The sequence below is a fragment of the Mesocricetus auratus genome, unplaced genomic scaffold (assembly GCF_017639785.1).
Source record: "Mesocricetus auratus isolate SY011 unplaced genomic scaffold, BCM_Maur_2.0 Super-Scaffold_100003, whole genome shotgun sequence".
In the NCBI taxonomy this organism is placed as follows: Eukaryota; Metazoa; Chordata; class Mammalia; order Rodentia; family Cricetidae; genus Mesocricetus; species Mesocricetus auratus.
Genome location: NW_024429188.1, coordinates 81,415,845 through 81,440,867, shown reverse-complemented (window position 1 = coordinate 81,440,867; position 25,023 = coordinate 81,415,845). Strand labels below are relative to the sequence as shown.

At 39.3% G+C, this 25,023-nt stretch overlaps 1 long non-coding RNA gene across 1 annotated transcript; it reads right to left on the bottom strand.

The window, feature by feature from the left end:
• Positions 1-260: 260 nt before the first annotated feature.
• On the bottom strand, positions 261-25,023 carry LOC121139854. Its single transcript, XR_005876691.1, has 3 exons — positions 24,887-25,023; positions 10,199-10,264; positions 261-730 (listed from the first exon to the last, which is right to left on the bottom strand). It is a non-coding gene; the product is annotated as an uncharacterized LOC121139854 (long non-coding RNA).

The window sequence follows — 25,023 nt, the reverse complement described above, 5'->3', positions numbered from 1 at the left end:
AAGGGTAGAAAATAGAACAGTCTAACAGAAACAGAGAGCAAGACCTTTTCCATGGTGTTTGAAAAAGACTATGAAAGGGGGACAGAGAGAAGAGTGAAGTGACCCTGTTTCTGTCCCTTGACAGCCCTCAGTCAACACTTCTGGAGTACCATGACATTTACTCTCATTTCATGTTATTAAACAGCGTAAAGCTGCTTCAGTATAGGTGTCCATTGTACCTACATATATTTTGTCTATTTGTAGGAAGATTTTGTGTTTGAGTGAGTAATGAGGTTCTGGAGGGCATTTGATTCACATATAAAAAAGGCATGCAGAAGATAAGAGTAGCCACAGGATCACTGAGAAAAATCTACAGGGACAGGGTGCAGTAGGTTGGAAGAAACTAGAGAAGGCACATGACTTAGTGGGAGTTTATCCAAAGTATGGAAAGAAATTCTTTATGCCATGTTGGGAAGGAAGAATGAAATGTAGTTTTGTGGATGTAGACTGTGTTGTATATTCATTATTGATACTTAGCATAGTATTCATAATGATATGGACTAAATTGTAACACTCACCTGATGGAGGAAGTCCTTTTGTATATATTTTTGTCTAATTGGTTGATGAATAAAGCACTTCTGGCCAATAGGAAAGCAAGATAGGAGAACTGGACGATTCTGGGAAATGGAGGCACAGTAAGTCACCATGTAGGACGCGAGAGGAGTAAGAAAGAGGTCCTGACCCTTTTCTCCTGTAAGAGAAGACCACATGGAAATATTATGGGTTAATAATTAACTCAGAGGTAGCCAACAAGAAATCATAGCAAACAGTCAACAGCTTCATAATTAATATAGTGTCCTCCTGTGTATTCATTTGGGACTGTCAGACAAGGCTTGTGGGAAGAATACTCATCAAACTCACCCAAATTCATATGTTGAAATCCTGACTCTTGAAATCTCAGGATGTGAATGCATTTTGGATATAGGAGTTTAACAAGGTAAATAACTTCAGGGATGTAGGTGAAGCTCAGTGGGCAAGCCCTTTCTTGGCATGCTTGGTTTTAAACCACACAAAACCCTATGTGAACATTGACATGAAGTTAAGGATCTACTTCAGTATGACTGATATCCTTAAAGGAATCCAAAGAGACAGAGACATCAGGGATATTGTCACACAGGACAGAGGCCAAATGAGGACACAGTGGGAATGTAGCACTCTGAAAGCCAAGGAGAAATGCTACAGGAGAAATCAAATGTATCAACTTCTTGTTCTTTGGCCTCCAGCTGCCAAGGCTGTGACAGATAAATATTGTTCTAAACCCCTAGACTGCAGTTCTATGCTGCAGCTGCTTGAGCAGAGGAACATACACTGAAGTCTCTGCCCTATGCTGCATTACTTTATATCACTGATGCTCTTGTTCAGAGCTTTAAGTAGGCTAAGTAATGGGTATGCCAGCACTTGAGGAGCCTGGCAGATTCTGGCATGCCTCTCAGCTTGGTGACCTTTAGTAGGTCATGTTACTTATCTGGGTCACTTTTGCCTCTTCAGTGAATTAGAAAATTAATAAGAATGACTTGCTAATTTAAGGATATCAAGTTCAAGGTGGGGATAATTATAACTTTGGTAATTTTTCTCTACTCTTCTGTTTTGCTCCATTTTGCTGTTGAGAACCTTTGGTATTTTTATTTCATTGTTTTATTGTGGTGGGGGAAAAGGGTAAGATCTGAACAAATTTTAATCTACGTAAAATATAACTGAGTCAGATTTTATTTATGTGGGGTAGCAAAAATAATCAAACTCACATAATAAACTGGACAGATTATTATCAGGGGTGAGAGGTAAATGGAGAGTGATTTATCAAGAGCTGCAAAGTGTCAGTTGTTAGGAATAACAAGCTCTAGAAAAGCTGACTTTTTCCTGAAGGCCATTTAAAATCTATTACTCTGCTAATCTTACACACCCATATGCCCTATGGCATGTTATCAGTGATTCTTCTAGTAGTGAGAGAAAAACATTTCCTCATATCTTTCCCATAAGTAGACACAAGAACTTAATTTATCTTGTGTTTCTATCATCAGTTGCTAAGTAAGAGGTAAATTCTTCTTCTGGGATGAAAGTTGAGAAGACCTGAGATAGTTCTCAGTGGGCGGCTTCAGTTCTATATGGGGTTATTTATCAGAAAACGTTGATTAAGCCAGTGGCAGTGTTTTCACCTACTTCTTCATATTTACTTTTAGTAAATTACTGTGCCTATCTCTGAAGAATGTGGATTGTCAAAGACAACACTGATCCTTAGTGTTCTCTGTTTCCAATTAATCAGGCATACATGCCTTGACTGTTGTCCATTCAGAGAATTTATATATCCATGTATGTGTAAGGACCAGAGAACTGAATATAAGAAAACAGTTACCAGTTTGTGAGCACGATCCTCCTTGCTACACCCTTGTTACTAAGCCCAACTATCTTTCCTGGCCTGTTTCCCATTGCCATTACTCAAATAAACGTGCCATCTACCTGAAGTTTGGCAGCTCATACCAAAGCATTGGAATACTACTAAATGGCAGGGTGATAAGCATCTAATTCTTCTGCTTTGGTGAACCCTAACTCACCAAGGAGATTTATTTCTAGTGTCAATGTTATTTCAGGGCTCAGAGACCAGTTGTTTACCTGCCTCTTCAGAGGGAGTTGACAGGCACTGGGGGTTAGTGCGGATTATTTTGAGCTTGTCTTATTCTTAGGCAGCATCCTGGCTCACTGATATCTGCACATGATTCAGTATTGCCTGGTGATGGTGGCAGCAGATAACGTTAGGTGCTTAGTGTTCAGGATTATAGAAATATAATGGGAAAGGCAGTTTCTTATAACCAGCACAGCCTCTAGGTAGACTCTGGGGAGTTAGGTTGAAGACTTTATGCAGACATTTGCTCTGTTAGAGGACACAGAAATTCCAGTACCCAAAGGAGAGCCTGGTGTACTAACAGGAAAACAATCTGCCTGGCACTCTACTCTGTCTGCTATGATTTAAAGGTGCAAGACAATAGAGCCATCATTCTGGAGTCTAGCCAGTGAGGCAATAATGGTAAGGAATGGCTAACAGGAGAGGCGCTGGCCAGACTAGGGCAGTATTTCCTTCACTCTTGGTGTTCCACATTGTGAGAGAAGAGTGATGGAGAGCCAGGTCCTTGATTGTCTCAGTGCATAGGTGTTGAGTTACTCTGATTGCCAGAAATGTGTTCCCCATTGTGTATACCTATCCAAGTCCTCAATAACCCTAACTCCAAGGGAGTTTTGTTTATTGCCCATTGGGGTGATGAGTGGAGTACTGGCTACATAATGACTGCTCTGTAAATGTTGGAACAAATGGTTTACATTAGTGCCTTTCATACTTAAGAACCCAACAGAATTCTTTTAAAATAACTTTAATCTGAAACTCAACACAGTAGAACTCTGATTATTCTAGGGCCACGGGTTGTGGTAGGGGTGTTTAGGAATTAGGCCTCTCAGTCCTGCTGTTATCTTATATGGGAAAGCTGTCAAAAATCTAAGATCCCATCCCATGCACTCTCACCCTGAACTCTTGGGGGAGGGTATAGGCCCTGCCCTGTATGAAATGACAGACTATGGACACCCCCATGGAGGGTCTTAACCTCCCTGGGGAAGTAAGGGGATAATGGGGGGGTTGGGGGAGGGCACGGGAGGAGGGGAGTGAAAGGGAGAGGGACCTGGGACTGACTTGTGAAGCATCCTTGTTTCTAATCTAAATTTAAACTGAAAAACAAATAAATAAAAAAGAAAAAAGAAAACCACCTCAATGGTACAGAAAACAGATTTAAAAAAAGCATAGAAGAAAACTTTCCCAACCCAAAGAAAGATATGCCAATGAAAGTACAAGAAGCTTACAGAACACCAAATGCAGAGAACCAAAAAAGAAGTCTGTTCACCACATACTAATCAAAACCCCAACCACATAGAATAAAGAAAGAATATTAAGAGCAGCAAATGAAAAAGCCCAATAAAAAAATCTAAGATTCCTTCAACAAGTATTTATTATATTTATGATCTCAAACCCTTGTGAGTATTTTTCAAGGCTTAAAAGAAAAGTGAAAATTTAATGTGGGGAAGACAGAGTTGAAAGTGGACAATAAAATGGTCACATTAGAACCCCAGCGAGTCCAGCTTCAGGTGAGATTAGGTCTCCGGCTGGGACAGCCCACCCATCACCCATCCCCCTCGATCTTCAGGGCCGTTCCCGGCATCCAGAAGACCCGACCACACAGGAAAGACATCAGCCCCTCCAAGACCCCAACCTCAGCAATTCCAGCTTCAGGTGAGATTGGGTCTCCAGTGAGGACCGCCTGCCCATCACCCATCCCCCTCGATCTTCAGGGCCGCAAAGAAAACACAGAATGAAGGGATGCTGGAAATAGAGAAGCTGGGTAAATGATCAGGAACTACAGATGCAAGTATCACCAATAGAATACAAGAGATAGAAGAGAGAATCTCAGGTGTTGAAGACTCATTAGAGGATATAGAGTCATCAACCAAAGAAAATCTCAAAACCAACAAATCCTTAACACAAAATATCCAGGAAATATGGGACACCGTGAAGACGCCAAACCTGAGAATAATAGGTATAGAAGAAGGTGAAGAAATTCAACTTAAAGGTACAGAAAACATATTCAACAAAATCATAGAAGAAAACTTCCCTAACCTAAAGAAAGATATGCCTATGAAAGTACAAGAATCTTACAGAACACCAAATAGGTTTGACCAGAAAAAGAAGTCACCTCGCCATATAATAATCAAAACATCAAACCTACAGAGTAAAGAGAAAATATTAAGAGCAGCTAAAGAAAAAGGCCAAGTAACATACAAAGGCAGACCTATCCGAATTACACATGACTTCTCAATGGAAACGATGAAACCCAGAAGATCCTGGACACATGTCCTACGAACGCTAAGGGAACAAGGATGCTAGCCCAGACTACTATATCCAGCAAAGCTCTCAATTACCATAGATGGAGAAAACAAAATATTCCATGACAAAGCCAGATTTAAACAATACGTATCCATGAATCCAGCTCTACAGAAAATGCTAGAAGGAAAACCTAGAGCCAAGGAAGATAACTACATTCACAAAGACACAGGCAATATATAATCCCACTTTACAAAACACCAAAAGAAAAAGGGAGGAGAAAGTACACAAAATAACTTCACTAACAATAAATCAAGCGCAAACAAGGATCACCAATCAATGGTCATTAATATCCCTCAATGTCAACGGCCTCAACTTGCCAATAAAAAGACACAGACTAGCAGAATGGATGTGAAGACAGAACCCTTCCTTCTGCTCTATACAAGAAACACATCTCAACATCAAAGACAGACGTTATCTCAGAGTAAAGGGTTGGGAAAAGAACTTCCAATCAAATGGTCCCAAGAAACAAGCGGCGTAGTAATCCTAATATCTAACAAAATAGACTTCAAAATACAATCAATCAAAAGAGATGAAGAAGGGCACTTCATATTCATCAAAGGAAAAATACATCAAGACGAAGTCTCGATTTTAAACATCTACGCCCCAAATACAAAGGCACCTACATTCGTGAAAGAAACATTACTAAAGCTCAAAATGCACATAAAATCTCACACACTAATAGTAGTAGACTTCAACACTCTGCGCTCACTGCTAGACAGGACCTCCAGACAGAAACTTAACAAAGAAACAAAAGAACTAATAGAAGTTATGACCCAACTGGGTTTAACAGACATCTATAGAACATTCCACCCAAATACAAAGGGATATACCTTCTTCTCGGCACCACATGGAACCTTCTCTAAAATTGACCACATAATAGGAAACATAGCAAATCTCCACAGATACAAAAAAATTGGAATAACCCCCTGTATCTTATCAGACCACCATGCATTAACATTAGAATTCAACAATGACACAAATCGCAAAAACCCTACAAACTCATGGAGATTGAACAATGCACAATTGCACCATCCCTGGGTAAAGGAAGAAATAAAAAAAGAAATTAAAGACTTCCTCAATTTCAGTGAGAATGAAGACACAACATACACAAACGTATGGGACACTTTGAAAGCAGTGCTGAGAGGAAAGTTTATAGCACTAAGTAAGTGCCCACATGAAAAAACTGGAGAACAGTCATACTAGAGAATTAATAGCACAGCTGAATGTTCTAGAACAAAAAGAAGCAAACTGCCCCAGGAGGAGCAGACGCCAGGAAATAATCAAATTGAGGGCTGAAATCAATCAAGTAGAAACCAAGAAAACACTGAGAAGAATCAATGAAACAAAGAGTTGGTTCTTTGAGAAAATCAGCAAAATAGACAAACCTCTGTCCAAACTAACCAAAAGACAGAGAGAGAGCATGCTAATTAACAAAATCAGGAATGAAAAAGGGGACACAAAAACGGACTCTGAGGAAATCCAGAGAATCATCAGGGCATATTTTGAAAATCTGTACTCCACAAAATTTGAAAATTTAAAGGAAATGGACAATTTCCTGGATAGATATCACTTGCCAAAACTAAATCAAGAACAGATAAACAATCTAAACAGACCTATAACCCCTAATGAAATAGAAGCAGTCATCAAAAGTCTCCCAAACAAAAAAAGCCCAGGCCCAGATGGCTTCAGTGCAGAATTCTACCAGAAATTCAAAGAAGAGCTAATTCCAATACTCCTCAAAGTATTCCACACAATAGAAGCAGGAGGCTCACTGTCAAACTCTTTTTACGAGGCTACAATTACCTTGATAACCAAGCCACACAAAGACACAACTAAGAAAGAGAACTATAGACCAATTTCCCTCATGAACATCGATGCAAAAAAATTCAATAAAATACTCGCAAACCGGATTCAAGAACACATCAGAAAAATCATCCACCATGATCAAGTAGGCTTCATCCCAGGAATGCAGGGATGGTTCAACATTAGAAAATCTATCAATGTAATCCAACATATTAACAAACTGCGAAAGAAAAACCACATGATCATCTCACTAGAAGCTGAAAAAGTCTTTGACAAAATCCAGCACCCCTTCGTGATAAAGGTCCTAGAGAGATCAGGGATAACAGGAATGTACCTGAATATAATAAAAGCAATATACAGTAAACCAACAACTAACATCAAACTAAATGGAGAGAAACTCAAAGCAATTCCTCTAAAATCAGGAACAATACAAGGCTGTCCACTCTCTCCATATCTCTTCAATATTGTACTTGAAGTTCTAGCTACAGCAATAAGACAACAAAAGGAGATAAAGGGGATACAAATAGGAAAAGAAGAAGTCAAACTTTCACTATTTGCAGATGATATGATAGTTTACATAAGTGACCCAAAAAACTCCGCAAGGTTACTCCTAGAGCTGATAAACACCTTCAGCAATGTGGCAGGATATAAGGTAAACTCAAAAAATCAGTGGCCCTATTATATACAGATGATGAAGTGACTGAGAAAGAAATCAGAGAAACATCACCTTTTACAATAGCCAAAAACAGCATCAAATACCTGGGGATAATGTTAACCAAGGAAGTGAAGGCCCTGTATATCAAGAACTTTGTGTCTTTAAAGAAAGAAATCAAAGAAGATACCAGAAAATGGAAATATCTCCCATGCTCTTGGATTGGTAGGATCAACATAATAAAAATGGCAATCTTGACAAAAGCAGTCTATAGATTCAATGCAATCCCTATCACAATTCCATCACAATTCTTCAACGACCTGGAAAGAACATTAATCAACTTTATATGGAAAAACAAAAGGCCTAGGATAGCCAAAACATCCCTATACAATAAAGGAACTTCAGGAGGCATCACCATACCTGACTTCAAGCTCTATTATAGAGCTATAGTCCTGAAAACAGCTTGGTATTGGCACAAAAATAGGCAGGTAGACCAATGGAACCTAATCGAAAGCCCTAATTTTAACCCACACACCTATGCACACTTGATTTTTGACAAAGAAGCTAAAACTGTACAATGGAAAAAAGAAAGCATCTTCAACAAATGGTGCTGGCATAACTGGGTACTGGTATTCAGAAGACTGCAGATAGATCCATGTTTATCGCCTTGTACAAAACTTAAGTCCAAATGGATCAAAGATCTCAACATAAATCCAGCCACACTGAAACTTTCAGAAGAGAAAGTGGGAGATACTCTTCAACGAGTTGGTACAGGAGACCACTTCCTAAACATAACACCAGTGGCTCAGACACTGAGATCGACAATTAACAAATGGGACCTTCTGAAACTGAAAAGCTTCTGTAACGCAAAGGACACAGTCAACAAGACAAAAAGGCAGTCCACAGAATGGGAAAAGATATTCACTAACCCTACATCTGACAGAGGGCTAATCTCCAAAATTTACAAAGAACTCAAGAAACAAGTCTCCAAAACACCAAAGGATCCAATTAAAAGGTGGGGTACAGAGCTAAATAGAGAATTCTCAGTAGAGGAGGCTAAAGTGGCCAAGAGACACTTAAGAAAGTGCTCAACATCCTTAGCCATCAGGGAAATGCAAATCAAAACAACTCTGAGATACCATCTTCCTCCTGTCAGAATGGCTAGAATAAAAAACCCCGAAGACAATTCATGCTGGAGAGGATGTGGAGAGAGAGGAACACTCCTCCACTGCTGGTAGGAGTGCCGACTCATACAGCCTCTTTGGAAATCAGTATGGAGATTCCTCAGGAAAATGGGAATTAATCTACCACTAGACCCAGCAATTCCACTCTTAGACATTTATCCAAATGAGGCAGGTTCATACAACAAGGGCATCTGCTCCACTATGTTCATAGAAGCATTGTTTGTAATAGCCAGAACCTGGAAGCAACCTAGATGCCCCTCATCTGAAGAGTGGATAGAGAAAATGTGGTACATTTACACAATGGAGTATTACTTAGCAGAAAAAAAAAACAATGGAATCTTGAAATTCGCAGGGAAATGGATAGCACTGGAAGAAACCATCCTGAGTGAGGTAACCCAGTCGCAAAAAGACAAACATGGTATGTACTCACTCATATATGGATTTTAGACATGGATCAGGATAGTGCCAGTCTGCACTTCCACTGATAGTCTGGGAAACAGGAAAGAACCTAAAAGATATGCATATATGCATAGTACCCAAGAGAAGAGGATGAAGACAAGATCCTCTGAATGGATGGGGAACACGGCGAGGGGTGGGGGGGAGTGGGACCTGGGAAGAAGAGAGGGAGTGAAGAGGAAGAGAGTTGGTCATGGGGGAACAGGAAGTTGATGGGGTGGGGGTAGAATAGGGGGTTAGAGGGAATCATAGGATCGAAGACAGATCAGGCACCAGAGTGACCTCGAGTGATCTAAAGGGATAACACGAATTGGCAAGCTAAGCAATAGTGAAGGGACCACCTTGAATGCCCATTCCTCATAATGAACTTGATGTCTATAACCATCCGGGAGCCTTCATCCAGTGACTGATGGAAGCAGAGGCAAACACACAATTAATCACTGAACTGAACCCAAGGAACCCAGTGACAGAGAGAGAGGAGTGATGAGCAAATTGGCAAAGAATGGGATGGCAAAACCAGCAGAGACAGCTGATCTGAACAGGGGAGAGCTCTTGGACCCCAGACCAACAGTGGGGAGCCCAGCATGGGACTGATCAGGACCCCCAAATGTGAGTGTCAGTGAGAAGGCCTGGGTAACCTATGGGGCCCTGAGCTGTGGATCAGTATCTATCCCTGGTATACAAACTGTCTTCGTGTGCCTATAGCACAAAGAGAGATGCTCTCTCAGCCTGGACTCTTAGGGGAGTGCCTGGATCCTACCAAGAGTAAAACGACAGACTCTAGATATCCCCTATGTGGTAGCATTTGGCAATAGGGTGGGAGGGAGGGGGGAAGGGGAGTGCGGGAGGAGGGGAGGGAGAGGGAACTGGGATTGACATGTAAAACAAGCTATTTAAAATTAAAATAAAAAATGATAAAAAATGGTCACATTATACATGTATGAGAAGCAATGATGCAAAATTTCTTAGTACAGGATCAGGGAAATGTTTTCCAGGATACACTATGGTATAAGCAAAATATAAAAGTATGAATGAGTGGGATTAACTTCAAGATGGAAAAGGGGGCATTTCTTGTTTCTTTTCACGTTGTTGTGAGAAAGCACTCAGACAAAAACATCTTAAAGGGAAAGGGCTCATTTGACTCACAATTCCATTTTGCAGTCCTTCATGGTGACAAAGTCAAGGTGGTAGAAGTTTGAGAGAAATGGCCACCTAGCAAAGAGCAGAGAGCAGTGAATTATATATGCCAGTGCTTAGCATTTCCATTTTACGCAGCTCCTCCGTCTAGGGACTGGCCTTACCTAAGATGGGTCTTCTCATATCAATTGACATGATGATTCTTCACAGTGTTCTCAGAACCTAACTTTCAAAAATAATATTTTCTATTTATTTCTCAGAAATTTTACCCATGTATATAATGCACTTCGTTCAAATGTACCTCCCACAAACTCCCATTAGACCCACTAGCATTTTACCTCTCTCAACTACATGAATTCTTGTTGGTATAGTAAAACTCACTGAGTCCAGCTAGTGCTGCCTGGATGCCTATGGGTGTGAGACCATTCACTGGAGCACAAGCAATGCACCCAAATTAAAAATGCTTCTCCCTTCCCCAGTTGCCATCAACTATCAGTAACTCCTCAGCTAGCGATAGGGTTTAGTGATCTCCTCTCCCATACTGGAGTTTCGTGTGACATGTAGGCCTTGTTTAGTTAACCACAGCTGCTATGAGTTCTTACACACAATGGTCATGTCTGTACAGAAGACAGAATTTAGCAACATTTCCTCTCACCCTCTGGCTCCTACATTCTGCATGATCTTTCACCTGCCCCTTGGAAAGGTGTATGATTTTGATGCACAAATCAGAAATGAGCAATCAGCAGTCACTTGTTCTCAGTGCTTTGACCAGTTATGAGTCTCTGCATTAATTGCTACCTACTGCAAGATGAAGCTTCTCTGAACCAGGTTGAGAGTCGCACAGATTTAGAACTTTGACAGTGTGATGACATTAAGCAAAACAATGGTGGATGTTTCCCTAGCACCTATGACTGCCCCTCCCAGTAATGGTATTTGACCCAGTTTACAGCACCAGACAAGAGTTTCATCTTATAAAACAGGCGTTAAATTTAATCAGAAAGTGATTGGTTATGCCCATTGTAGTTATGCTAATATTGCATCAATGGCCACAATATGCATGGTGGATTATTATTTCAGGGAGGGTTAACCACCATAAAAGGTATACTAAATAGCCATATGGAAACTTACTATCTCGAAATACAATTGAAAAATATAATTTTTGTCTGTGACTGAGAGACGGCTCAAAGGTTAAGAAAACATTTTGGAAATAGCTACTTGTATTGCATGGGAGACTGTCCTGTGTAAATTCAACCGAAGGTTAAAGAAACTAGTAGCCTTGCTCCACAGGAACACAAGCCATGTGACTGGTCCAGGCAGATCAGTACCTTTCTGCTACAGATAAAGTTCAGTAAATGTATCTTCTAATGGCATTGTGAGTGAATATTGCCTTAAGTCAACACAGGCTTACTTTAAGACATTAGTTTACTGTGGCATCGTGTTGGTGGCACTGAAATTGTACGTGCATTGAGTCTTTGTTTTAAACTATGTGAACATAATTATACATTGCAATTGGGCTAGAAGGTTTGTGAGTGTATCTTCTAGAATTCAAAGCTTTTTAAAACAACTTTAAATGTCTTAGTTTGTACATAAGCAATGAACTACATTTACTTCAAGGAACGTAATCAAATTTGGTATTCTGTATGCATTCTCTCTTGTCTCTTTAGTGCTATATATGATCTTTGTCAATTTTGAGCCTGGCCATGGTTCAGATATTCCCATGTAGAGTTTTTTCTGTCATGTCTACTTTGCAACATTAGTACAAGAAGTAAGGTTGGTCACATGTAGCAGGGTTGAAAGTCATAGCCTCTCCCTCCTAAAAATAAAATCACAGAGAAATGAATATATTAGGAGAATCAGATACGACTAGCTAAGAAGATGCATGGGCTCATGAAAATAGGAAAGATTTATTTTGAATGTCTATGTCTCTTTTCCAGAAAAAGAAAGTATAAAGGGTATAGGGCTAAGTGTCTAAAATACATAACATAAAAACTGTTTACACAGTCTTATGTTTTATTGTGTATGAGTAATCTTGGGATGATTTGAACTATAGAAGTAATGTGTACAGTTTATATGCATATTTTATAAAAAGGTTTTGAACTTCTGTGGACTGACTTTGATTTGGGGAATTCCTTTAACAATAGCAGGGAAAATGTATTAATGAGAAACTTACAAGATTCTACTGTACACATTAAATGAATATTTAATAAGTGCAATTAATTAATAATAGGCACCAGAGAATTGATGGTTAACAAAAATTCCTGTTACTGTACACATTAAATGAATATTTAATAAGTGCAATTAATTAATAATAGGCACCAGAGAATTGATGGTTAACAAAAATTCCTGTTACTGTACACATTAAATGAATATTTAATAAGTGCAATTAATAATAGGCACCAGAGAATTGATGGTTAACAAAAATTCCTATAATAATGGAGTTACATTCTAGGCACAAGCCAACAGAGTCTTGCAACAAGAAATGTATGAGCTGGAGAAATGTCTAAGCACTTAAGAGAATCTACTGGTCTTGAAGAGGATTGGAGTTCAGTTCCCTGAAATTGTGTCAGGTGGCTTACAATTGCCTATAACTCCAGCTTTAGCAGACACCCTTTTCTGGTCTCAGGCCAAGGGTACTTACACTCACTCACTTGGACACACACATACACACACACACTCACATGCGCACGTGTACGCACACACACACTTTTAATTTTACAACTTTTTAAAAAGTTTTAAAAAATTATTTCATTCAGCTTTATGATTTTATCTCTCATGCATGCTCTGATTCCTAAATTTATAGATCACAACTCCGAGTTTCCTCAGGATTCACTCTCCCTATTTTATCCACTTGTAAAGCTTTATTGTGATCAGAACATAACTCTTTTCGTTAATTTTTATGTTCTTTGATAATTTTGTACAATGTGTTTTGATCACATTCATCTCCCCAACTCTTCCCAGATTCACCCCCACTTCTCCATCCACTCAACTATATGTCCTGGTTTTCAAACCCATTGAGACTAATTTATGCTGTCTGTATGTTGTGGGATATTTAATTTACCACTGGAGTGTGGTTGAATTCAGAAGGACCACACTCTTAGAGACAACCATCTCTTTCTTTCCAAGCAGCTAATAAATGCTAATAGCTCCATGGCTAGCCGTTAGACTACATGTTGAATTCCCATCTCCATGTTGGAATTTGGTATGGATTGGACTTGCTAGGGTTTTATGCATACCGTCACAATTGCTGTGAATTCATAGGTACAGTTGTCTTGCTGTGTCCTAAAGAGATTGTTTACTTAAAGTCATCCAATTGTTTACTTCCAACATTCTTTTCATTTCCATCTTCCACAATCACACCTTACCATTGGAAAGACAAGGTACAATATATATATATATACATATATATATACATATATATATATATATTCTGACTATGAGAATTCCCCAGGCTCGTATTTCCTGTGCCTTGTTCTTTTTTTAGTCTCTGTTACTCACCACCTACTACCAAAAGAAGCTTCTTTGATGAGGGTTTACAGATACATTAATCTATAGTTATAAAGATAAATCATTAGAAATTGGGTTACTATTATGCTGATTTAGCAAAATAATTGTAGTGAGCTCTCCCCTAGGGCTATGACTTGTCTTGAAATAGGTTCTTGACCTGATAATGGTGCCAGGTATGGGTTTTATCTTGTGGAGCAGGACTTAAATTCAATCAGAAATTGATGGGTTATTCCCATGAGGTCCAAGTCATTATTGTACCAGTGGGGATGTCTTACTAGTTTTGTCATTATTGTAGCTCACAAAGTACACAGCTGGATAAAATTGATGATTGCATTGATGCTTACTTTTCTTCTCTGATAGCATTTTTAACACCTTCTAGTACTGTGAATACTTACCAAAAGCAATGACACTTTCAGGTCATTATCAACTTTATTTCTTCATGTTATATAGCTTAAGTATTTGATGTCTTCATCAGTAGGGTCTTACCATCTAATTCTGAATGGTAACTAACAGAATTGGCAATGGCCTGTAATGTTTTGGAGCCTATGGGTCCTCAGTACCCAACAACCCCAAAAGAAGTAACTCATTCCTAGTAGTGGACTTTTTATTTGTTAGTCTGTGGTTATAGTGAGGAAATGATTGCCCTGTTATAGGGCAACTCAATTTTAATTCTTTTGATATATTATTACACACACACATACACACACACACACACACACACACACACACTCATTTTAGGAAGCTTCGACAATAAGTAGTAAGTAGGCTTCTATTTTACCTTTTCAAAAGATTTTTAATGTTGTTTATGTCTCCTCATATTCCCTCCTCTATTCTGCTTTCCACTGCCTCCCCATCCAAATTCAACCCATTTTTCCCATTTATTCCCTTTTAACCCTTTATGCCAGTACATTCCATCTCCCTTCCTTTGAAGGCTACCCCTCTAGCAATTTCCTGATATCTATAATATTTCAAACATACATATCTGAATGTTCAGAAATAACATCCATAAATGAAAGAAATATATGATATTTGTCTTTCCGGGTCTGAGTTACCTTACTGAGAACTCATGTTTCCAGCTCTATCAATTTACAGGCAAATTACATTTTTTAAATAGCCAAATAATTTATTTTTATTTTTTATTTTTAAATTTAAATTAGAAACAAGGTTGCTTCACATGTCAATTCCAGGTCCCTGTCCGTTTCCCTCCCCTCCTCCCATGCCCTCCCACCAATTCCCCCCCCAACATCCCGTCATTTCCCCCAGAGAGGGTGAGGCCCTCCATGGGGGGTCCATAGTCTGTCATTTCATCCAAGGCAGGGCCTAGACCCTCCCCCCAAGAGTTGAGGGTGAGAGTGCATCTCTCATTGTTATAGCCAAATAATTTTACATTGTATAAATATACCATATTTTATTATCCTTTCATTTATTGGTGGGTACTGAAGTTTTATTTCTTGGTTGTTATGAATCTTGCTGCAATGAACTTGGAAAAGTAGTTATTTCTGTACTAGGATGTGAAGTTCTTTTGATATAAGTGGTAAAGCTGGGTAATGCGATATATTTATTTTCAGATTTTTGAGGAACCTCCATACTGATTTCCATAATGGCTGTACTATTTTTCATTTCCACCAGCAGTGAATAAATGTATCCCCTTCCCCACATTCATGCTAGCATTTGTTGTGTGTTTTTTTCTTTCAAATAGCAATGATTCTAACTGGGATAAGACAAAATGTCAGAGTAGAACTGTATATTGTTTTATTCACTGCCTCATTTATTTTGCTAAATACAGCAAATTTTGTTAGTTGCTCAGATCCTTTGGTGTTTTGGACACTTGCTTCTTGAGTTCTTTGTAAATTTTGGAGATCAGCCCTCTGTCCAGATGTGGGGTTAGTGACTCTTTTCCCAATCTGTAGGTTGCCTTTTTGTCTTGCTGACTGTGTGCTTTGCCTTACAGAAGCTTCTCAGTTTCAGGAGGTCCCATTTATTAATTGTCAATGTTAGTATCTGAGTTATGTTCAGGAAGTGGTCTCCTGTACCAATTCATTCAAGGGTACCTCCCACTTTCTCTTCTAAGAGGTTCAGTGTGGCTGGGTTGATGTTGAGGTCTTTGATCCATTTGGACTTAAGTTTTGTGCATGGCAATGGATATGGATCTATCTGCAGTCTTCTACATATCAGCCTCCAGTTATGCCAGCACCATTTGTTGAAGATTCATTCTTTGGTCAGTTGTATAATCTTAGCTTCTTTGTTGTTGATTGTTCAAGTCAAGGCCTTGGAATCACCCTTGTTTACTCTCTTTCCTGTCTTCCTTCTTGGTAAATCTGATCAGTTCCACCATCACAACACATACTGTTTCTTAGAATTGTTCAGCAATCCTATTCCTGCCTCTACTCTTCCCCATAATTCTAGTTAATGAGCTCATAACTGAAAACTATGAGACCCTCCTAAATAATCTTTCCGCCTCTGCTTCTTTCCTTGTGGAAATCAGTTTTTACCAGCAGCCAGAATAACTTTACATAATGTGTGTCAGATTATATCATTTCCCTATTTAAAATGTAAGGCAATTCCATGATTACATGACTCTGAATTAAATGAAGACAAGTTGTCAAGAACAAACACAAAATTTCCAGCCTTTTCTCTCCTATCACTCTCTTGCTCACTAACCTAAGGCACACCGGTCTTTCCATTGGTTGAACCAACCCAATCTCCCCCTCCCATCTTTGGCACTTTTACTACCTCTGCCTGGTTTATTAATTTTCTAGCTTTTCATATAGTTTGTTCCTACCTATCTTCCTATTGTAACAATTTCAGAGAATTTTTTGATGCTACAGCTTCTGATAGAAGTGGCTATCACGTGTATAACACATGGGCCATTTTGGTAGACACTTATTGAAAGCTTAGAAGAGGTCTTGACACACTGTAAGTTACTTTATATCTTTGTCACATGAAGGCCTATTTATTTTTCACCATACTTATCATAACTAAAAATCATTTCACTCATTTATCTGTGTACAAAATGGCAGCCTATGTGTGTATGCCTCACTTTGTACTTTTTTCTCTTTCATTAGACCTTAAGTTCCATAAATGTATTAGCAATATCTATTTAATAGTTTGCTTCTGACTTTCTAGTGTCTAGCATATTAGTTTCACCTGAAAATGTTTTAATGGATGGATAACCAGAGAAGGATTCTCTTTTTTATCATTTTTTAATTTTAAATAGCTTGTTTTACATGTCAATCCCAGTTCCCTCTCCCTCCCCTCCTCCCCCACCCCCCTAGCCTCCCACCCTATTGCCAAATCCTTCCACATAGGGGATATCTAGAGTCTGTCATTTCACTCTGGGTAGGGTCCAGGCACTCCCCTAAGAGTCCAGGCTGAGAGTGCATCCCTCTTTGTGCTATAGGCACACCATGACTCTTTGTATTCCAGGGATAGACAGTGATCCACAGCTCAGGGCCCCATAGTATGCCCAGGCCTTCTCGCTGGCACTCACATTTGGGTAGTCCAGATTAGTCCCATGCTGGCATCCCCGCTGTCAGTCTGGGGTCCAAGAGCTCTCCCCTGTTCAGATCAGCTGTCTCTGCTGGTTTTGCCAGCCCATTCTTTGCCAATTTGCTCATCACTCCTCTCTCTCTGTCACTGGGTTCCTTGGGTTCAGTTCAGTGATTAATTGTGTGTTTGCCTCTGCTTCCATTAATCATTGGATGAAGGCTCCCGGATGGTTATAGACATCAAGTTCATTATGAGGAATGGGCATTCAAGGTGGTCCCTTCACTATTGCTTAGCTTGCCAATTCGTGTTATCCCTTTAGATCACTCGAGGTCACTCTGGTGCCTGATCTGTCTTCTAACATATGATTGCCTCTTCCCCCTATTCTACCCCCACCCCATCAACTTCCTGTTCCCCCATGACCTACTCTCTCTTCCTCTTCTCCCCCCTCTCTTCTTCCCAGCTCCCACTCCCCCCACCCCTCGCCGTGTTCCCCATCCATTCAGGGGATCTTGTCTCAATCCTCTTCTCTTGGGTACTATGCATATATACATATCTTTTAGGTTCTTTCCTGTTTTCCAGACTCTCTATCAGTGGAAGTGCAGACTGGCACTATCCTGATCCATGTTTAAAATCCATATATGAGTGAGTACATACCATGTATGTCTTTTTTGCGACTGGGTTACCTCACTCAGGATGGTTTCTTCCAGTGCTATCTATTTACCTGCGAATTTCAAGCTTCCATTGTTTTTTCTGCTGAGTAATACTCCATTGTGTAAATGTACCACATTTTCTCTATCCACTCTTCAGATGAGGGGCATCTAGGTTGCTTCCAGGTTCTGGCTATTACAAATAATGCTGCTATGCACATAGTGGAGCAGATGCCCTTGTTGTATGAACCTGCCTCATTTGGATATATGCCTAAGAGTGGAATTGCTGGGTCTTGTGGTAGATTAATTCCCATTTTCCTGAGGAATCTCCATACTGATTTCCAAAGAGGCTGTACGAGTCAGCACTCCCACCAGCAGTGGAGGAGTGTTCCCCTGTCTCCACATCATCTCCAGCATAAATTGTCTTCGGTGTTTTTGATTTTAGCCATTCTGACAGGAGTAAGTTGGTATCTCAGAGTTGTTTTGATTTGCATTTCCCTGATGGCTAAAGATGTTGAGCACTCTCTTAAGTGTCTCTTGGCCATTTTAGCCTTCTCTATTGAGAATTCTCTATTTAGTTCTGTACCCTACCTTTTAATTGGATCCTTTGGTGTTTTGGAGACTTGTTTCTTGAGTTCTTTGTAAATTTTGGAGATTAGCCCTCTGTCAGATGTAGGGTTAGTGAATATCTTTTCCCATTCTGTGGACTGCCTTTTTGTCTTGTTGACTGTGTCCTTTGCCTTACAGAAGCTTTTTAGTTTCAGGAGGTCCCATTTGTTAATTGTCGATCTCAGTGTCTGCGCCACTGGTGTTATGTTTAGGAAGTGGTCTCCTGTACCAACTCGTTGAAGAGTATCTCCCACTTTCTCTTCTGAAAGTTTCAGTGTGGCTGGATTTATGTTGAGATCTTTGATCCATTTGGACTTAAGTTTTGTACAAGGCGATAAACATGGATCTATCTGCAGTCTTCTGCATACCAGTACCCAGTTATGCCAGCACCATTTGTTGAAGATGCTTTCTTTTTTCCATTGTACAGTTTTAGCTTCTTTGTCAAAAATCAAGTGTGCATAGGTGTGTGGGTTAAAATTAGGGCTTTCGATTAGGTTCCATTGGTCTACCTGCCTATTTTTGTGCCAATACCAAGCTGTTTTCAGGACTATAGCTCTATAATAGAGCTTGAAGTCAGGTATGGTGATGCCTCCTGAAGTTCCTTTATTGTATAGGGATGTTTTGGCTATCCTAGGCCTTTTGTTTTTCCATATAAAGTTGATTAATGTTCTTTCCAGGTCGTTGAAGAATTGTGATGGAATTGTGATAGGGATTGCATTGAACCTATAGACTGCTTTTGTCAAGATTGCCATTTTTATTATGTTGATCCTACCAATCCAAGAGCATGGGAGATATTTCCATTTTCTGGTATCTTCTTTGATTTCTTTCTTTAAAGACACAAAGTTCTTGATATACAGGTCCTTCACTTCCTTGGTTAACATTATCCCCAGGTATTTGATGCTGTTTTTGGCTATTGTAAAAGGTGATGTTTCTCTGATTTCTTTCTCAGTCACTTCATCATCTGTATATAATAGGGCCACTGATTTTTTGAGTTTACCTTATATCCTGCCACATTGCTGAAGGTGTTTATCAGCTCTAGGAGTAACCTTGCGGAGTTTTTTGGGTCACTTATGTAAACTATCATATCATCTGCAAATAGTGAAAGTTTGACTTCTTCTTTTCCTATTTGTATCCCCTTTATCTCCTTTTGTTGTCTTATTGCTGTAGCTAGAACTTCAAGTACAATATTGAAGAGATATGGAGAGAGTGGACAGCCTTGTATTGTTCCTGATTTTAGAGGAATTGCTTTGAGTTTCTCTCCATTTAGTTTGATGTTAGTTGTTGGTTTACTGCATATTGCTTTTATTATATTCAGGTACGTTCCTGTTTTCCCTGATCTCTCTAGGACCTTTATCACGAAGGGGTGCTGGATTTTGTCAAAGACTTTTTCAGCATCTAGTGAGATGATCATGTGGTTTTTCTTTCACAGTTTGTTAATATGTTGGATTACATTGATAGATTTTCTAATGTTGAACCATCCCTGCATTCCTGGGATGAAGCCTACTTGATCATGGTGGATGATTTTTCTGATGTGTTCTTGAATCCAGTTTGCGAGTATTTTATTGAGTATTTTTGCATCGATGTTCATGAGGGAAATTGGTCTATAGTTCTCTTTCTTAGTTGTGTCTTTGTGTGGCTTGGGTATCAAGGTAATTGTAGCCTTGTAAAAAGAGTTTGGCAGTGAGCCTCCTGCTTCTATTGTGTGGAATACTTTGAGGAGTATTGGAATTAGCTCTTCTTTGAATTTCTGGTAGAATTCTGCACTGAAGCCATCTGGGCCTGGGCTTTTTTTGTTTGGGAGACTTTTGATGACTGCTTCTATTTCATTAGGGGTTATAGGTCTGTTTAGATTGTTTATCTGTTCTTGATTTAGTTTTGGCAAGTGATATCTATCCAGGAAATTGTCCATTTCCTTTAAATTTTCAAATTTTGTGGAGTACAGATTTTCAAAATATGCCCTGATGATTCTCTGGATTTCCTCAGAGTCCGTTTTTGTGTCCCCTTTTTCATTCCTGATTTTGTTAATTAGCATGCTCTCTCTCTGTCTTTTGGTTAGTTTGGACAGAGGTTTGTCTATTTTGCTGATTTTCTCAAAGAACCAACTCTTTGTTTCATTGATTCTTCTCAGTGTTTTCTTGGTTTCTACTTGATTGATTTCAGCCCTCAATTTGATTATTTCCTGGCGTCTGCTCCTCCTGGGGCAGTTTGCTTCTTTTTGTTCTAGAACATTCAGCTGTGCTATTAATTCTCTAGTATGACTGTTCTCCAGTTTTTTCATGTGGGCACTTAGTGCTATAAACTTTCCTCTCAGCACTGCTTTCAAAGTGTCCCATACGTTTGTGTATGTTGTGTCTTCATTCTCATTGAAATCGAGGAAGCCTTTAATTTCTTTTTTTATTTCTTCCTTTACCCAGGGATGGTGCAATTGTGCATTGTTCAATCTCCATGAGTTTGTAGGGTTTTTGCGATTTGTGTCATTGTTGAATTCTAATGTTAATGCATGGTGGTCTGATAAGATACAGGGGGTTATTCCAATTTTTTTGTATCTGTGGAGATTTGCTATGTTTCCTATTATGTGGTCAATTTTAGAGAAGGTTCCATGTGGTGCCGGGAAGAAGGTATATCCCTTTGTATTTTGGGTGGAATGTTCTATAGATGTCTGTTAGAACCAGTTGGGTCATAACTTCTATTAGTTCTTTTGTTTCTTTGTTAAGTTTCTGTCTGGAGGCCCTGTCTAGCAGTGAGAGCGAAGTGTTGAAGTCTACTACTATTAGTGTGTGAGATTTTATGTGCATTTAGAACTTTAGTAATGTTTCTTTCACAAATGTAGGTGCCTTTGTATTTGGGACGTAGATGTTTAAAATTGAGACTTCATGTTGTTGTACTTTTCCTTTGATGAATATGAAGTGTCCTTCTTCATCTCTTTTGATTGATTTTAACTTGAAGTCTAATTTGTTAGATATTAGGATTGCTACACCCGCTTGTTTCTTGGGACCGTTTGATTGGAAGATCTTTTCCCAACCCTTTACTCTGAGATAACGTCTGTCTTTGATGTTGAGATGTGTTTCTTGTATGCAGTAGAAGGAAGGGTTCTGTCTTCGTATCCATTCTGCTAGTCTGTGTCTTTTTATAGGGAAGTTGAGGCCATTGATATTGAGGGATATTAATGACCATTGATTGATGATTCTTGTTTGTGCTTGATTTATTGTTAGTGAAGTTATTTTGTGTACTTTCTCCTCCCTTTTTCTTTTGGTGTTTTGTAAAGTGGGATTATATATTGCCTGTGTCTTTGTGAATGTAGTTATCTTCCTTGGATCTAGGTTTTCCTACTAGCACTTTCTGTAGAGCTGGATTCATGGATACGTATTGTTTAAATCTGGCTTTGTCATGGAATATTTTGTTTTCTCCATCTATGGTAATTGAGAGCTTTGCTGGATATAGTAGTCTGGGATGGCATCCTTGTTCCCTTAGCATTTTTATGACATCTGTCCAGGATCCCACACAGGAAAGACATCAGCCCTTCCAAGACCCCAACCCCAGTGAGTCCAGCTTCAGGAAAAGCATCAGCCCTTCCAGGCCCCAAACTCCATGTCAGCATCCCCAGCTTCAGCTTCAGGAAGGAAGGAGACCAGTGGAGACGGAAAGACCCCACCATCAACCACTGGAAGAAGAGATGGGAAGAAGACAGAAAAAGAGCTCACTCAGCAATAGAAAGACCAACATGACCCCACCAGAATCTAGGGATCCAACACCAGTAAGACCCGAAAAGCACTACATAGATGAAGAAGAGGAGACAGACCTTAAAAATTATTTCATGAAGATGATGGAGACCCTCAAAGAAGAAACGAGGAAATCCCTTAAAGAAACAGAAGAAAAAACAAACAAAAAATACATGAAATGGGGGGGAAAAATTCAAGAAATAAACAAATCTCTCAAAGAATCTAAAAAGCACCAAGAAAAAACAACTAAAAAATGAAGGAAACAACTCAAACAGTTGAAGGATTGAAAGCTGAAATAGAAACGGTAAAGAAAACACAGAATGAAGGGATGCTGGAAATAGAAAAGCTGGGTAAATGATCAGGAACTACAGATGCAAGTATCACCAATAGAATACAAGAGATAGAAGAGAGAATCTCAGGTGTTGAAGACTCATTAGAGGATATAGAGTCGTCAACCAAAGAAAATCTCAAAACCAACAAATCCTTAACACAAAATATCCAGGAAATATGGGACACCGTGAAGAAGCCAAACCTGAGAATAATAGGTATAGAAGAAGGCGAAGAAATACAACTCCAAGGTACAGATAACATATTCAACAAAATCATAGAAGAAAACTTCCCTAACCTAAAGAATGATATGCCTATGAAAGTACAAGAATCTTACAGAACACCAAATAGGCTGGACCAGAAAAAGAAGTCACCTCGCCATATAATAATCAAAACATCAAACCTACAGAGTAAAGAGAAAATATTAAGAGCAGCTAAAGAAAAAGGCCAAGTAACATACAAAGGCAGACCTATCCGAATTATACCTGACTTCTCAATGGAAACGATGAAAGCCAGAGAAGGATTCTTGATGTGGTTCTAAAAACACTTTAAAGTGTGAATTTCCTGGACTCCGGGCATCCATATCAAAGACAACCGAGCTAGACACATGCTTGTTAGTTTTTTTTTTTGTTGAGTTGACACAGGCTAGAGTTATTTGGGAAGCAGAACCTCAACTGAGAAAATGCTTCCATCATAATGCTTATAGGCAAGTCTGTAGGGCATTTTGTTGATTAACGATTGATGTTGGCTGATCCAGCTGGAGATTTTACCATCCGTTGAGAACTGATCCTGAGTTGTGTAAGTCAGGTGGCGGCACAAGCCATGAGGAACAAGCCAGTCAGCATCACTCCTCCATAAACTCTGCTTAGGTTTGTACAATAAGGTTGTTGCCTTAAGTCTCTGCTGTGATTTCCCTCAGTGATGGAGTATGACCCAAATATAAGCACATGTAAACTTATTCCTCCATAAGTTGCATTAATCATGGTGCTTTATCATAGCAATAGAAACACTAAGGCACTTGGTAAATGTGGACAATGTATTTTATCTATCCAACTAAGGGGGTCATCACCAGTAAAGTATATGCTAATATTGTGTCTTGAGTAGAACACATCACACAATATGCACGTGTGATGAATGAGAGGAAAAGGAGAGAGAAAGAAAAATGAAAGAAGTGAGCTGTCAGCAGTTTATGCAGTGTTAAGATTGCTCCTCTTTCTTTCTGTGGGATTACCTTGACCTGCTGTGTAGGACAAAACAGTTTTTCTTCTTTTTTCTTCTGTTCTCACACTCTGAAAACAGAGATCATTTTCATGTCCTCAAGAGATACGAGGATTTTTTCCTGCCAGCAGGTAAGCAATCAGTTCTACAGTAGATACCAGCTGAGTTTCTAAGTCAAATCAGCTCTGTCTAACTGGATATAGTAACAGAGGCCCTAAATTGAGATCTTAGATCCCAATATTATCTGTAAAACACATTTTACATACCAGTCACAATCCCTAAGCTGGACCTGTGCTTTTCACTACCTGATTATAAATCAGAGTTCTTATACCCCTTACCTCGGTTTTGATTACTATGTTGTAAGCGCTCGAAGGACTCAGGGAATTATGTTTACTGCTTCATTGTAAAGGATATTGCAAAGGATACAGCCCAAAATATACAAAGGGTGATGTATGGGGACAGAGCACAGAATTTCTTTGCCCTCTCCTGGGTGATCCAACTTTTATGAACCTGCACATGTTCAGCTATCTGGAAGTCTCTGAACTCCAATATTTTTGGTTTTACATTAACTACTTTTCTTGTTTCTGTGACAAAGTGTTTGACAAGGAGACATTTAAGGAAGGAGGGCTTATTCTCTCTGACTCTTTTGACTGCTCTTCAGATCATTTTCCTCCTATTGGGTTGTCTCACCCAGCCTTGATAGGAGGGTTTGTGCCTAGTCTTACTGCAACTTGTTATGTCACATTTGGTTAGCATTCCTTGAAGGCCTGCTCTTTTCTGAAGTGAAACAGAGGAGTAGTTAATCTGGGAAGACGTAACAAGAGGGGAAAGACTGGGAAGAGAGGAGGGAGGTGATACCATGATCAGGATGCAATAATGAGAGAATAAAAACCAAACTATACACAAAAAATGGAATAATACAAAGACTACATAATTTATAACATTAAACCTGATTTCTTAGATGAAGGTGATGCTGTGGTAATGATTTCAAGCGTTTCATTCTCCATACTGTTTCCATTGCTCAGCTGAGACACCGAAAACTAGTTAATTCAGTGGGAAAAATATCATTTGAGGAAATTACCTTCCCCAAGGCCTAGATGATGAACCAATAACAGCTTCCCAGTCCAACTTTTTCATACTATCCATATTCACAAAAGTCACTTTAGAAAGGAGGCTTCTCTTACCAGAGTGGGAGGAGGAATGAGATGTATTGATAGCATGGAGTCTCAAGTGGCTCAGGATACAAGTAAGGGTTCAACGAGGGTTTCTTCAAAGAATGCCACAAATCTAGTATCCTGATGTGGTTGGGGCAAAGAATTCT